The sequence below is a fragment of the Gopherus flavomarginatus genome, chromosome 4 (assembly GCF_025201925.1).
Source record: "Gopherus flavomarginatus isolate rGopFla2 chromosome 4, rGopFla2.mat.asm, whole genome shotgun sequence".
Lineage (NCBI taxonomy): Eukaryota > Metazoa > Chordata > Testudines > Testudinidae > Gopherus > Gopherus flavomarginatus.
The window spans coordinates 17,855,110-17,869,431 of record NC_066620.1 but is presented as its reverse complement, the minus strand read 5'-3'; positions in this window follow the sequence as shown (position 1 = coordinate 17,869,431).

Below are 14,322 nucleotides of genomic sequence, written 5' to 3'. Positions count from 1 at the left end.
CCATTTTCCAGTCTCTCTCTCTCTCTCTCTCTCTCTTTTCTTTTTAGTCACTTACACGTGTTTTCTGAATAAACTGGATTAACTGTATTTTAAACAGGAGATAGAGAGCAGATTTTTTATTGCATTAAAACATTATTCAGGGTATCCACAATCTTATAAATACATTTATGGCTGGATCTAATTTTTCATATTTTTGGCATTTCATAGTTTAAGTAAAATAACCATATAGCAATAAAATATGGAATGAATAATTAATGGAGAAAATATTAAGACAAACAATATTTTACAAAAGCAGCAAAGAATCCTGTGGCACCTTATAGACTAACAGACGTTTTGGAGCATGAGCTTTCGTGGGTGAATACCCACTTCCTCAGATGCATGTGAGATATTTTACAATATTTTCTGGCCAAATGTTGAAAACCTGCTGTGCTTTTTTTTGTGTTAGTTTTGCAACAGTATTATAAACCTATGATACAATTACTAATTTAACTAAGATATAGTTTATTACATTAGAATGGAAAAAAATACAATGCATACAGTAATCAGAAGCTATATTAAAAAATCATGGCAATATTGTGATCAGAAGACCAAGGTTGATATCAGCTAAATTTCAATGCATTTTTTCAAAAACAGGTACCAAAAAAAAAAAATAGACAAATTTGCCTCTTAACCTTTAAAGATTTCCTGCTATTCCTGTATGTCCTTTATTACATTAATTTTTTATTTAAATTACACCATTAACTGGATATGAATTTATCAAGAATACATATATTGATTTATAAAACAGTATCATTAATTATTATAATAGCTAGATGTAGCTGATATTACAAAGCCATTTAAAGGTTTTTAATATAACTTGGACATACATAGATAGATAGACATTATGGACAAGACTACAATTTAAACTGGCGACCAGCAGTTAATGAAATCCTTGATTTATATTCTAGTTTACAGATTGATTATATTGTTGCTTTGTAACATTATTTATATCATGTCATTTTTCAAAGGATGTCTTTTTTTTTAAAAAAAAAAAGCTAAATATAATATTCAGTCAATTCTCCAAGCAGATTTTGTTTTCTATATTTTAAATGCTGGTGATAATAACTGGCCTCTATGAGTTTTTGAGACTTAGCATTCCCACAGTAGAGTTGGTTATCCTGTTGGTAGCTCTGTTTGCACAGCACAATTTCACATATTCATCTGCTTGAAATAAACAAAGGCTTTGTTTTCAATAGCGTTATGTTGATTTCATAAAACATACAATTAACAAAAATGCCTTTCGGATGTAGATATTTTTAGACTTTTTGTTTTTTTTAAGGTATGGGAGAAACGGGACTTACCCTAATGCTGCAAAGCAGGCAGTCACGGAGAACATTTGTGTTTAAAATACAATCTGAAGAGAAAAAGAAGAAGAAAAAATAAGGAATTATATAAACAAACAACAGCATGACATTTTCAAGTTACTTCTACGATGTTAATTGATTAATACATTGAAAGTATAAATCTTTTCACATTGTTCTTGAGGGGCTATGTCTCTTGACTCTTTATTTATATCACTTATTCTTGTCTGGCAACATGTGTTACCGATTTATTATAGTATTTTACTGTTAGCTAGACAAATCTAAGGGCTAGCTAGGAAGGGCTAGTTTCATCTGTTGAGTTTAACAACAATTGCAGGGCATCCTTTAGGGTGAGCCAATAGGCTCTTTTGAAGCTATAATACTCACTATTAACCATTTTGATGCTGAAATATTTTTATTCTGAAGTTTGATCTTTCTACTTGTGTGCCTCTTTTTGTTTCAAATAGGTACAAAACATGTAAATCATTGTTTGGCCAACAGTCACCTAACAAATGGTTTTCCTGTAGGTATCTCAGACCATCTTGCAAGTTATTGACATATATTAGAAGTTATTTTTTTCAATACAAAGTATTTGGATCGATGGGGAACATATTTTCATGAACAGTCATCAACTAATTCTATACTGCATTACAAATGCAAACAAATATTAGTTTGTGTTTAAGCACTCAAATTTCTCTAGTATAGTTAGTTACTGACGATCAGAAAGAGAATTCTTAGACTTTTTTCCTACCAAGAATGCACCCTATAAAATGTAAATTTTTGAGTGGATGCACCAACAATTAAGAAAATCTTGAGCAGATTTATGGTCCAGCCAGGTTTGCATTTTGCTTCTACATGTAATGTTTAAATGACTTGTTCTGAAATAAAATATTGACTTTCCCAGCTTTGTTCTTTATTCGTTTTGAATTGAAAGTAACACAAACAGCCTTGTTTCCGTAAGGAGAAATGTCTTCTTTCCTATTCTGATTTTCAAAATGCCAGATTTTAACCATCACAGATAAGTTCAGTTATTTATAAAAATTGAAATGAGCACTCATACAATAATAAATAACATTTCAAAGTCTTGGTGGGGGGGGGAGACACTGTCTTCCTACAGAAAGAAATAAGATTGAAAAGTAACTGCTCCAAACTGGTTAACACAACTAGACTACCCTTTTTGATATTCAGATAACAGGCGTTTGACTCAAGGCCAAAATAAGCCTGAAAGTTTTTTCAGTGCTGAAACTCCATCTTGAATGTCTAGCAGCCAAGAGGTTCCTAGTGCCTACCAGTTGTGTGGACATATTTACTAATAGCATATTACATCTGTAAATCTCAGTCCCTGGCACCCAGAGATTAACTCAGTCCATTATACCTACCTATGTATTCTAGCACCATGGGATATATAAGATAACCACCGAGATGGGGGCATTGAGACCCTTGTAATACCAAGGAATGAAGGGATGAGATAAGGACAGACTTGCAACTTTCACCCTGAGTTTCCTTGTTCTTGGGGGCTGAGTCAGATCCTTGGTGTTATATAAATCTACCATAACTCTTTGTGTTTTAATTTCCTTTGTATCTTTATAGCTCTAGTCTCAAAAACAGAAAAGCCTCTCACATAAAATGTTCATGATTAAAGTAGCTATGATCTAATGAATGTTAGCTAAATATAGCAAATTTAAATATGTAGGAATCATAAATAAATCCAACTAAATGCTTTAAAAGGGGATTTTGACTCAATAGATCACAGCAACTTTTCTCATGTCGTTTGTGGATTCTTGACAAATTATCGCACAACATAGTATATTGGCATAGTAAGTGCTGTTTTAGTGAGTTGAGGTCATAAAAAATAGCTGATTTTCAAATGATAATAGCTCATCTGTTATCAAATTATATTTATTTTTAATCAGGAAAATGGCCAAACATTTCCATTATGGATAAAAGTCTTGTGGGAAATTACACACACGTATTTGAGTTGTAATAGTAGTGTAAAATCAGCTTTGAAATGGGCACCTTTTTAATGAAATTTCTGTAAATAGTCCATTTTTCCACCAAAAACTTTATTCATACCCCAGCTGACCTCACGCAATGACTTTCCACCTAAACGGAATCTTTGCAATATAGGTCTAAACTTCTAAAAACCAGTTCTTACCATGGAAACACTGAGAGTCATTTAATTGAAGTGGTACCATTAATATTGCTGTAATCAAAGGATTGAGGTCTTGATTTTATTTTTATTTTCTTTTAGGCAAGTGTCACTAATGTTCTGGATAAATTTCAAAGGCTGTGGTTCAGTTAGGCTATTAGAACCTTGTGTTGCAATTATTACTCCTATTCAACTCTATATTTAAATATGCTTCTGGCAATCTCATGATTAAACTCCTGGGTTTTTTTGTTTAGGGATTTCTCGCTCGCTTGCTCACTCGCTTTCTGTTTTGTCCATCACCTTGGTTTCTTTCCCCTGTTTTGACCTGCACTTTTTCTGGATCAGACACTGGCAGGTTGAGAGGTAATAAGAACCAGATGGACGTAGTGCAGAAATTGCCCAAATGGGTATGGGAATGTGGGGAGCTGTCAGGCATGCAGAGAAGCTGGAATTTTTCAGCAATAAAATGGGATTTATCACCACTCTACCACAGTCATTGCCGACAACCGTTTACCTTGACAGAAACCCCATTCCAATAGGCCACTCTGATGCAGATTTTTTTTCCCAAAGAGTGATGATTGGTATTTGTTCTAAGGCTCAAATGGCCTGCACTAAAGGTGACGCATTAGGCCAAAGTCCTGTATTCCCTACTGAGGCAATGAACCTGCTAAAATAAGTTCCTTCCACAATAGCTGTGTAATTGAAACCAGAAAGTGAGAGAATTTGATAAATTGCTTGACCCTGAAGGAATGCTAAGGTCATAAATTTTCATTGCATTTCCCCCTTTTTAATTTTTTTTAATATATTGATTAATTTAGTATTTGTATCAGAATTTCAACAAGTTTACAGATCATCATCAGCCGTTGCGTATTGGGAAAGGATGGGAACTTAACAATTAAAAAGGCCTAGTGGATTCCCACCTTACGTCTTCCCAAGATGGATCACGGATACAAAGTATTAATGAATGGAAGTTCTCATATATTGCATCTCAGGAATACACCGAATAAACTTTTAACAACCTGGAATGGGAACTTTAGAACGTGCAATCCATTAAAAAGATTGTGGCAAAGAAATCACACTGTGCTTCCATGAATGATAAAGTGTAAAAAGGCTTGCAGATCACTTACAATGATCAAACATTCATTTCCACTCTTACCCTTTTTGTTCATGGTACCACAGAAGTGATGACAATTGCATTGTATCTGGAAATGATTGTCACTGGTATTATTAAATAAAATATATGTTATTTTTTTCTTTTCTTTTCTTAATTTTTTTTTAACTTCAGTAGCTTACTGTGGAACATATCAGCAAACTTCTTTGTACCTGTCACCCCCACTAAAAAGACAAGCTAAAATAACAGGCTAAGATAGACATTTTGATACTGGACTGTACAAAAGAACTATCTTTAAATTGTAGTAGTTTAATTTTTAGAACTGCATTAATTGTGTTATATTATAGTAACTGGTCTTTATAATCTTGCTGCTTTCTCTGGGTTTGACTATAACATTTCAGTGGCAGTAATCCCACCATAGCACTTGGATAAAGCATTACACTTTACATACCCATACATACTTAACCCAACATTCAGCAAGTTAAATAATCATTAGCACAGTAACCCATTACTATCAAAAATGTATTGGTCCTCTAAATTTTAAATTAATGGTCTGTCTTCCTAGCAGTGTATGTCTGGTTTTTGAACCACTTCAGCATGAAGTCAGGGACATTTTATCAGTACACATTATTATTTGCATTTCAAGATTAAAAAGTCACAGAGGGGAATGGTTGTTGCTGAATTGTTTCATCTCTAGATCTCTGATTTTAAAACAATCCAGTCTTAGTGCTAATTATCAGCCGATATTACAGTGTACATGCTGTAGGTATGTAGCTGGCTTGGTGTGCTTTGAAAAGTTTTTTCTCCCAAAACCAAGTAAATAGGATGATGGTAGGGAAAGTTATAAGATGCATTTTGTAAAATGTCAGCTAAAGGAGAGTGAATTATTTACATTTGTATACTCCACTTTCATTTAATTTTTCAAAAAAAGGAAGTTTGCTACTTATATATATATACACCCCGTTACCTCGATATAACGCCACTCGATATAACACGAATTAGGATATGACGTGGTAAAGTAGTGCTCTGGGGGGTGGGGCTGCGCACACCTGTGGATCAAAGCAAATTCAATATAACACGGTTTCAGCTATAACGGGGTAAGATTTGTTTGGCTCCCAAGGACAGCGTTATAGCGAGGTAGAGGTGTATATATATGTGTGTGTGTGTGTGTGTGTGTTTCCCCTTTGACAGTTCCAATTTTTTTATATTGTAACTGTTTATTTTGGGGCCAAAAATCTCTTCACCCCTTTTCTACAGAGTATGAAGAAATATCAGCTCTGTTCGCAACTGGGGAGGAAAAAAGATAAAAACTTGGAATATAACCTAAAAATGCAAAGTAAAATGACATATTAAAATGAGAATTTTCATATGTTACTGTATAAATCTTTTAATAAAAGTTCTAAAATAATGTGCACCCTGTCTGCTTTTATAAAGGAGAAACATTGTGATGTGCAAGTGACGCAATTTAGATGTATATTTCTGGCCTGGGCTTTTCACCATTAAAATGTTTCTTCATGCTTCCACTCAGGAATTTTGTTGCAGAGCTGCTTCAGACCAAAAAAGTATAAATCTCATAAGTATAAATAAAATATGAACAGAAAATGGCTTCAATCACTAATATTTTTGCAAACTAATGTTCAGCTGATGCAACTCAATTTTATTTTGCATCACATTAGTGTCATAATGGTAATGACTGGCCTTTATTCACTAACAGTTTGAGTCAGCACTTTGAGACATTTTTCAAATTAGGTCATACTGCAAATTTGTGGCTGATACAAAGGTTGATTAAGAGAGCTGCATGATTTTAAAGTGATGTTGTGTGAGGAGAATTAAGTTCTGTGTGATAGTTCCGGGAAATGGGAGCCACCATAACTAAGGAGAAATAATGTATGGGCAAAAGGGGGGAGAACATATTTCTACACAGTGCTTGAAGTAATACTCATTTACAATTTAACAAAGTCCTCTCTCTCCTCTGGAAGAATTGTATTATGGATCTTGAAAACAAGCAATGAATTACAATGAAGACAAAAAGAGGTGATCCCTGCTCTTGTTTCAACAAAAGTCAGTTCTCTTCTTTTATGTTTCTTTGATCTTGTCAGTAAAGACAAATCCTTTTTTTTTCCTAGAGACTTGTCTTTATGAAGCTAAAATGATCCCATGTCACAACGAGACCATTAACCCATAATGTAGCAAGTCCAAGGTGAGGCTAAATTGCTGCGTAAGCTAATGCTGAAAAATTATTGGACAGATTTTCAGAAGTGATCAGCTCCTAGTTAGACACCTAAATGAAGTGGTCATATTTTCCAAAGTAGTCAGCAGCTCCTGCAGTCCTCAGGGAGTTAACTAAGAAAATAGGAGTTGCTGGGTGCTGAGCACCTTTGACAATCTGGCCACTTCATTTTGGTGCCTAAGTGGGAGCTGAGCTGAGCTCTTGTGAAAACCTGTTTAAAGGAATAATGCTGTGGCTGTTGTTGTGAGGCCATCATACTAAAATTACACAGCAGTTGGGTTTTTATTTTTAAACTCAGTTTTTGCAGGGAATCAATAACAACCTGTGAGAGGCAGAGTCCCTCTTAATTGGATGTAAGTGGATGAACGTCAAACCAGAAAAAAAAAAAAGTTGGCAGTTAAGTCATTAGTTCACTTGACAAGGCAAAAAGCTATTATTAGCAGTTATGTTTGCTTCATGCATTAGGCTCAAAAGAAGAAACTATTGGAGTCTGATCAGTTACACCAAAGAAAAACACTAAAACAAGGATTTACTTTGGTGAAATTAAGATCAGAATCCCCTGTGTAATTCTTCTATATTTATTTTTACTTTGGTATCTTAAAGATCGAGCAAAACTGAAATGAAATGGAAATGATTTTTAAAATCTGTTCTGAAAGAGAGAATCCGTTGCTACAGGACTATCCTTGACTACTAGTGAGCTGTTCCATGTTCTGTTTTGTACATTATCCTTAGTGTCTTTGTACTAAAGTCCCTGAACTTGTATTTGTGACACAAGCAGCTGACTTTATTTTTTGATGTTGTGCTCACCCACAGATCTTTCCATTCGCCATATGTTTCTGGATTCAGTCACTTCACCCACAGGCCTGTTTGACAGTAAAACACCTCAGATCCCTCAGAACGGCAAAGTCCATTTTATTCCCAGTCACTTTCAATTTGCCTCTAGTGTTTCTTTGAAGGTTTTAGCAAATGTGATTTCTAGGACCAAAAATAAAGGAGGGGGAAAGTAGCAGGCAGACCACAAATGCAAAGGTGGCATAATCCAAAAAAAGAGGTCTCTGTAAGTGGTATTTTTGAAAAGTATCCAATTAGGAACATGACTCTCTAATAGCCATAATTGTTTTCAGTATTTAGAGGTATGTTTACACTTTCACCAACTTAAGCTTTTCATCAGCGTAAAAGGAAAATGATCTTTAAATTTTAAAAATAATAGAAAGTGTAAAATGGGTATAAATCTTAAAAAATATATATTTATTTTTCCTCTTTTATCAAAACAAATCTCTCTTTGGGGCTGATCCTACAGAATTTATTCAAGCAAATCTCCCACAGATTCAACAGGAGTTGTGCAAAGGTATATGCTGCAGATCAGCAATATTGCCAATCTGAAATGTTCAAAAATCATGAATCAGGCCTCAAAACTCATGAGATTGTTTTAAGCCAATCATGAGAATTTAAAAATAATAATAATAATAAATTTGGGGTTCCTTTGATTTGCCTTGTGCTTTTTGAACTTTAAGGGTGCATTTGGGCCTGTTTCCAGGCTAGTCTTTGTGCCATCACTTACATATTTTTTTTAAAACATAAAAGCTGAGATTCTCACAAACACTTGGCCACAGAAACTGGAGCTATCAGGAAAAACAGCAAATCATAGAATATTTGGGTTGGAAGGGACCTCAGGAGATCATTTAGTCCAACACCCTGCTCAAAGCAGGACCGATTCCCAACTAAATCATCCCAGCCAGAGCTTTGTCAAGCCTGATCTTAAAAACCTCTAAGGAAGGAGATTCCACCACCACCCTAGGTAACCCATTCCAGTGCTCTCTGAATGGGCAACACAGGATTAGTCCACTTGTCTTGTTATTGATTGCTGTAAATCACTGGTTTGTTTTGTTTTGAGAAAGAGTCTAATTTTGTCTATTATAGCTGCCAGTTCTTTAACTCTGGCATTTGTTTTTAGTTCTAGAGGCCCTCGGTTCAATCACCAGGAGGACGTTCCTTACAGGTGCACGTCGAGTTGGAATATTTGAATATGCAAATATAAAATTAGCTTCTGCAAATATTCAGACATGAAACTTTGTGCCAGTAAATCTGACATACATGGATGTTCATGGAAAATGAACACAAAGGGCCATAGGCAGAGTCAACCTGATTGTACATATTGTACTGCAAGGGCCATTTTTTATTAGCCATACCAAGCAAAGGGTTTTAAAATAATCATTTTGAAGGCCAAACTAAAAAGTAACCATCCTCTTACACACGCTGGCTCAATTTAAAGAAAAGATTCACATTCACCATGACCCCTTGGTATTTCTCTGGCCAGACCTCCCCTTGTGTGAGAGCATCTGGCATGCAGAATCTCAGATAATGGTACAAAGAAGAGCAAACCCAGTTTGACTTTCAAACTCCACTCTGAGTTTATTACAAGGCTGTCAGTTAAAAAAAAATCTAAACTGGGACATCTCAACCTGGAAGTCTCTGTAACATGGAACCTTACAATGACATTTGCATGGGTTGGCTTTTAAGAGTTTTAACTGCATCTTGGGTGAAATTCACACCTGCACCTTGCCTACAGGAGACTGAAATCATCATTCTGCAGGCCATCTCCATTGGAGCAAATATTCCCAGGGCCCACACTTACTGATTTTACATCACAGAAAGGTCAACCCTGCTCCTAGGCCAGGGTTTAAAAGTAAATTTGGTTATCTTTCCATAATTTGGGCCAGATTGTAGCCAGTTTCATCACAGGTGTGCAAGGTTGGAGGAGGGCACTTAAGAATTTCCAGCCCTCATGCCTGCCCTTGGTTCAGGGGCCCTGAGCAAAAGGTTTATCACCTGTTAGCACCCAAGAAGTACGATCCACCTTAAAACAGGGACGAGGAGGTAGCCATTAGTTCATCACACGCAGGACAGTGAAGCTAGTCAGTTGCACATTGCAAGCACTATCCTTTTAAGAGGTGAAGCTGCAGGTGTGCTTTCCTGACACACTCCCCGAGACTTAGCACCTCCAAGAACACCCTTTGGGATAGGGCGGCCCCAATCACAGCCTTTGTGCCAATGGCTAAGAGGCAGGACGTAGGCCTTGAGCAGCTACCCGGAGGCATTGTTCAACAACTGAGATGTCTGCACTTAGACATCATATAAAACAGGTGAGAGAATCTGTTCATTTGTAAAGCGATTAGGGGGCAGCCAGCTTCCTTCACCAGCTCAATTGAGTAGGTGAGAAAAGCATCTAGTTAGCTAAATTTATTAATATGCTTTTTTTCAGGATACAGCTACATTATGAAGGTGAAACATGACTTTTGATGATCAAGCATGCAGTGATTAAATAAGGTTAATCCTCATTTTATATGCTAATAGGATATTTATAATCTCAACTTTGTATCCCATTTAGCTATTTTATTCTCTGTTGTTAAGAAAGTATTTCTTATTAGTGAAAGAGAATACCCCTACGTTCACTGCAGATGCTATTTTAATTGGGCTCAAGTGCATTGTGTGTAATTAGTCCACTTCTTTAATATTTCATCTATAATTACACTATGAGCAATGTGCTGCCAGTTAAATTTTTTTTTAAGAACTAATGAATTAATTGGTGACCTTTCATGGGTACCTGATGATTCTAACTTAAATCTAGCCCTGGCCAGGAGAGTCACATTTTCAAAATGGCTACTGAATTTCGAATGCCCAGTCTGAGATACAGTTGGGTCTGATTTCTACAAGAGCCAAGCACCCTCAGCACCCATTAGCTTCAACGGAAGTTGTTGGGGCTCAGCACATTTAAAAAATCAGGCCTAAGGTGTCTTGCTTTGGGCACCAAAATCAGTGGCCACTTTAGCAAATGTTGGCTGTAATGGATGACTGAAAAGGGTGAAAATGAAGCAAACATGATGCTTCATTCCAGCTCACTGTCATTCAACTAATAAACCAGTCAAGTGGTGCAGTTGTTTGAAAAAGGGCAAAGATTTGGCATATTGTGAAGCTGATATGTGCCACACAATGATAACAGCATTGCCATCTTTAAAAAGTAAGTCAGTGCTGAATGTTGTGCAGTGCATAAATGTGCCATCGTCCTGCCAACAGAACTAAAAGTGCGAAGCTCTGCCCTGAAAAGAGAAAGTTGAGGGGTGACTTGATTACAGTCTATAAGTTCTTACCTGGGAAACAAATATTTGATCCTCAGTTCTTCAGTCTAGCAGAGAAAGATATAATACGATCCAGTGGCAGAGGATGAACCTAATCAAATTCAGCCTTGATATAGAGTATCAACTTTTAACAGTGCAAGTAATTAACCATTGGAACAATTTACCAGGGACCATGTCCACCACCAGCAATTTATAAATCAGGTTTGGATGTTTTTCTAAAATATTTTGTTCTAAGTATTATTTTGGGGAAGTTCTCTGGCCTGTGATATACAGGAGGTCAGACTAGATGAGCACAATGGTCCCTTCTGGCCTTGGAATTTATGACTTTGTGAAAGTGCAGAGTTCCACCAGGTTTGTCTTGCAATTATTTACAAATCACAGTTGCTCAGTGGCAAGATTTCCCTACCCCATATTTGTGTTTCCCCCAGCAGAGGGCCAAGCCAGGGCTTTCCCTGTTCAGAAGAGCTATCTGAGCAGGCACAGCAGTAAACAGGGCAGAGGTCCCTCCTCTGAAGATGACAGTGCCCCATTTGGGTTGGAGGGGCAGTGCCCCCCCTTTGACTGCTCAAAACACATATTAGTAAGTGGGGTAGCTAGTCACCCACAGAAAACAGGTGAAGGACCCCAGCTCGTATCTCTACCCCAAAGACCTACAGTGGAATTGTCCTGGGGAGAGGTGGGGCTGGAGCAGCAGCAGGGGGTTGGAAGAACTAGGGAAGAATGGGCGGTAGTGAAATCCTGGGTCTCTTGGGTAGAAAGGGATCGGGATCATATTGAACACATGCAGTGTAGGAAGGAGTAATTGTGCCTCCCTCCCCCTCTCAACTCATTCTATTGAAGGGCCAGCACCGCTTCTCTTTGGTGACAGGCTCTTCCCCCAGTTGTGCATGAGATCCCAGCTATCATTCAGGAAGGAGTGACACCTGCCTCTCTGCTGGGGGAAACCCAAGTCATTTCCAGCCTGGTTCAGACATAAAACTAGCTCTCCCTCCCCATCATTGACTCCTGATTTCTCACATCCATTTGCAGACTACATGTATACATATTTTATTTGTCAAAACAAATATTTCCACAAAAGTCTATTTGAAGTACAACAGTAATGCCAGCAAAACAGCATTTGTGAGGAACCCTATAATAATAAAGGTCCTTCCTTATTCTGAGTGAAACTTGTTCACCAGACTAATTCCACTGAATTCCTTCGTCCTTTCACAGGTACTGGTGTAAAACGGAAATAACTCCACTGATGTCGATGGCATTATGTTGGCAAGAGGATAGTCCCTCCCAGTGGGACTACTCTGGTGGCAGCATTGGGTCCAGAACCATTTGTCTGTGCATGCACAAGAGAGGTAAATATTTTATTATGTGCAGTACAGAAGTACCTGTGGGCACACAAGCAAACAATGGAATAATACTGATCAGCCCAATAAGCAGCGATCACTCTGAGAAAATAATTTCAAAGGACCTGTGAATCCTTATCGACCAAGATGAAATAATATCTGATAATGTCCTTTCAGTAGCTACAAGTGCTACTGAAAACAGTGCTTAGTGCCAAAACAAATGAGCCTTACACACCCATTCCTCACGTATGCCGTTGAATCTATGAGATCTGTTTGAAGGGGTCTCAACACTATATGATACTGACAGTGTCTGGAGTCAAGGATGGGCTGTCAACTTTCATTTTTAATTTCTCAGCATTTGTCATTTTTGGTCACATTATTTTAAAGAAACCCTTTGTTACAAAATGGTTCCTTTCACCCAAGCAGCCAAATCCTGCTGATTTGCACCAGCATAAATTCCACTAACTTCAGTGGGGTTATTCTCCATTTGTGCCCATTCAACTTGGTTATGTCTACACTGCAATTCAACACCTACGGCTGGCCTTCGTCAGCTGACTCAGACTCCAGCCCGAGCCCAAACATCCACACTGCAATTTTACAACCCCATAGCCCAAGCCCTGTGAGCCCAAATCCACTGACACAGGCCAGTTGCAGGTGTCTACTTGCAGTGTAGACAGACCATGAGGTGCCTTAAGCAACCTCTTGAAAATTCTCCATACTTCACCTGGGGTTGCAGTTTTACCACACTCCTAATATCTCTAGAGGAGGAAAAGGTGGCCTAGCTGGAATGCCGTTGTGCTCACTTTATCCAGCACTGCTGGGCTGACCCTATAGGGCCACATATAAATTGTAGAAGGTGTCAAACCAACTCCCAATTAGCCTCAGGGTGGGGGAAGTATAAAGCTGCCTTTGTCCCTCTCCTTACTCCTGCACGAAAGCACAGCTCAGCTGAAGCAGAGAATCTGGGCCAGAATTTGGCCTGAGGTATTGATGCACAGTCAGAAGAAGTGAAGGGGACTTTTCTCCTGGCTGTAGTTGGCTCATGATTAAGAAAGTCTTCCATTTTCAAACTATTGTCCCTTGCATCCCACTCTCCTCCTTCACAACCAGCAAATGAATGCCTATGGAGGCTTTGTGCATGCGGTCAACAATGCTGCAACTCTCATCCTCCCAGTTGTTGGGATCCCATATTCTATATCTATCCTGCTGGATTATTAGTCAGACAATTCACCTAGTGCAGAGTGACTTGCATGCAGTCCTCAAGAATGAAGGTTTTACCAGTTGACTATTTTTTTTAACCAGAACCCGTTTTAGTAGGAAAGGGAAAACCAAAGGGAAATTATTGCTATTTTAGACAGCAGCATAAATTTTCTTCCTATTTTTAACCTAGCTTTTAATTTAATAAGTTTTATGACCCTTATATTAAGTACATATGTTTTACAAGACATTGTGTCCCTTGAGTCACCCTGACTTTGCTCTACTAGAACAGAGTTAAATGAATGAATATTGTGTTTCTGATTTCAGTTCACCTCTTATTTGATCTTTATATCTTCAGTAAACCTGAAAAGAAGAAGGGGCAACCGCACTCAGAGGTTCCCCAAAGCTGTGTTTGGGAGCTGTCTTGTTCTTTAAGAGGGAATTTATAAATTGGTTTTTCTCTTATGGGAGCCTGCTGCATAACCACCAGATTTCAGATATTATTTACAAGAAATAAATAGTGAAACCAATAATTATCTTTGAAACTATTGTCTTATTGAATTTAAAATGAAAACAACTTTTGAAAAAAAAATCATATGCTCATTTAAAAGGATCAAGTATTTTTTAAAACCTCTTAAAATCCTTTTTGAGTAGTATTGTTCTTTAGGAGCCTGGAATAGAAGGCTGTTTCCTTACTAAAAAGGATTTCATCCATCAAGCACATACACTGGTATGTTATTGTAGAGTCATTAACTAATGCAAAATGGTTTGTTTTCCTTTCTGAAAAGAAAAATGTTTCACACACACAAAAAGAGGGATGAA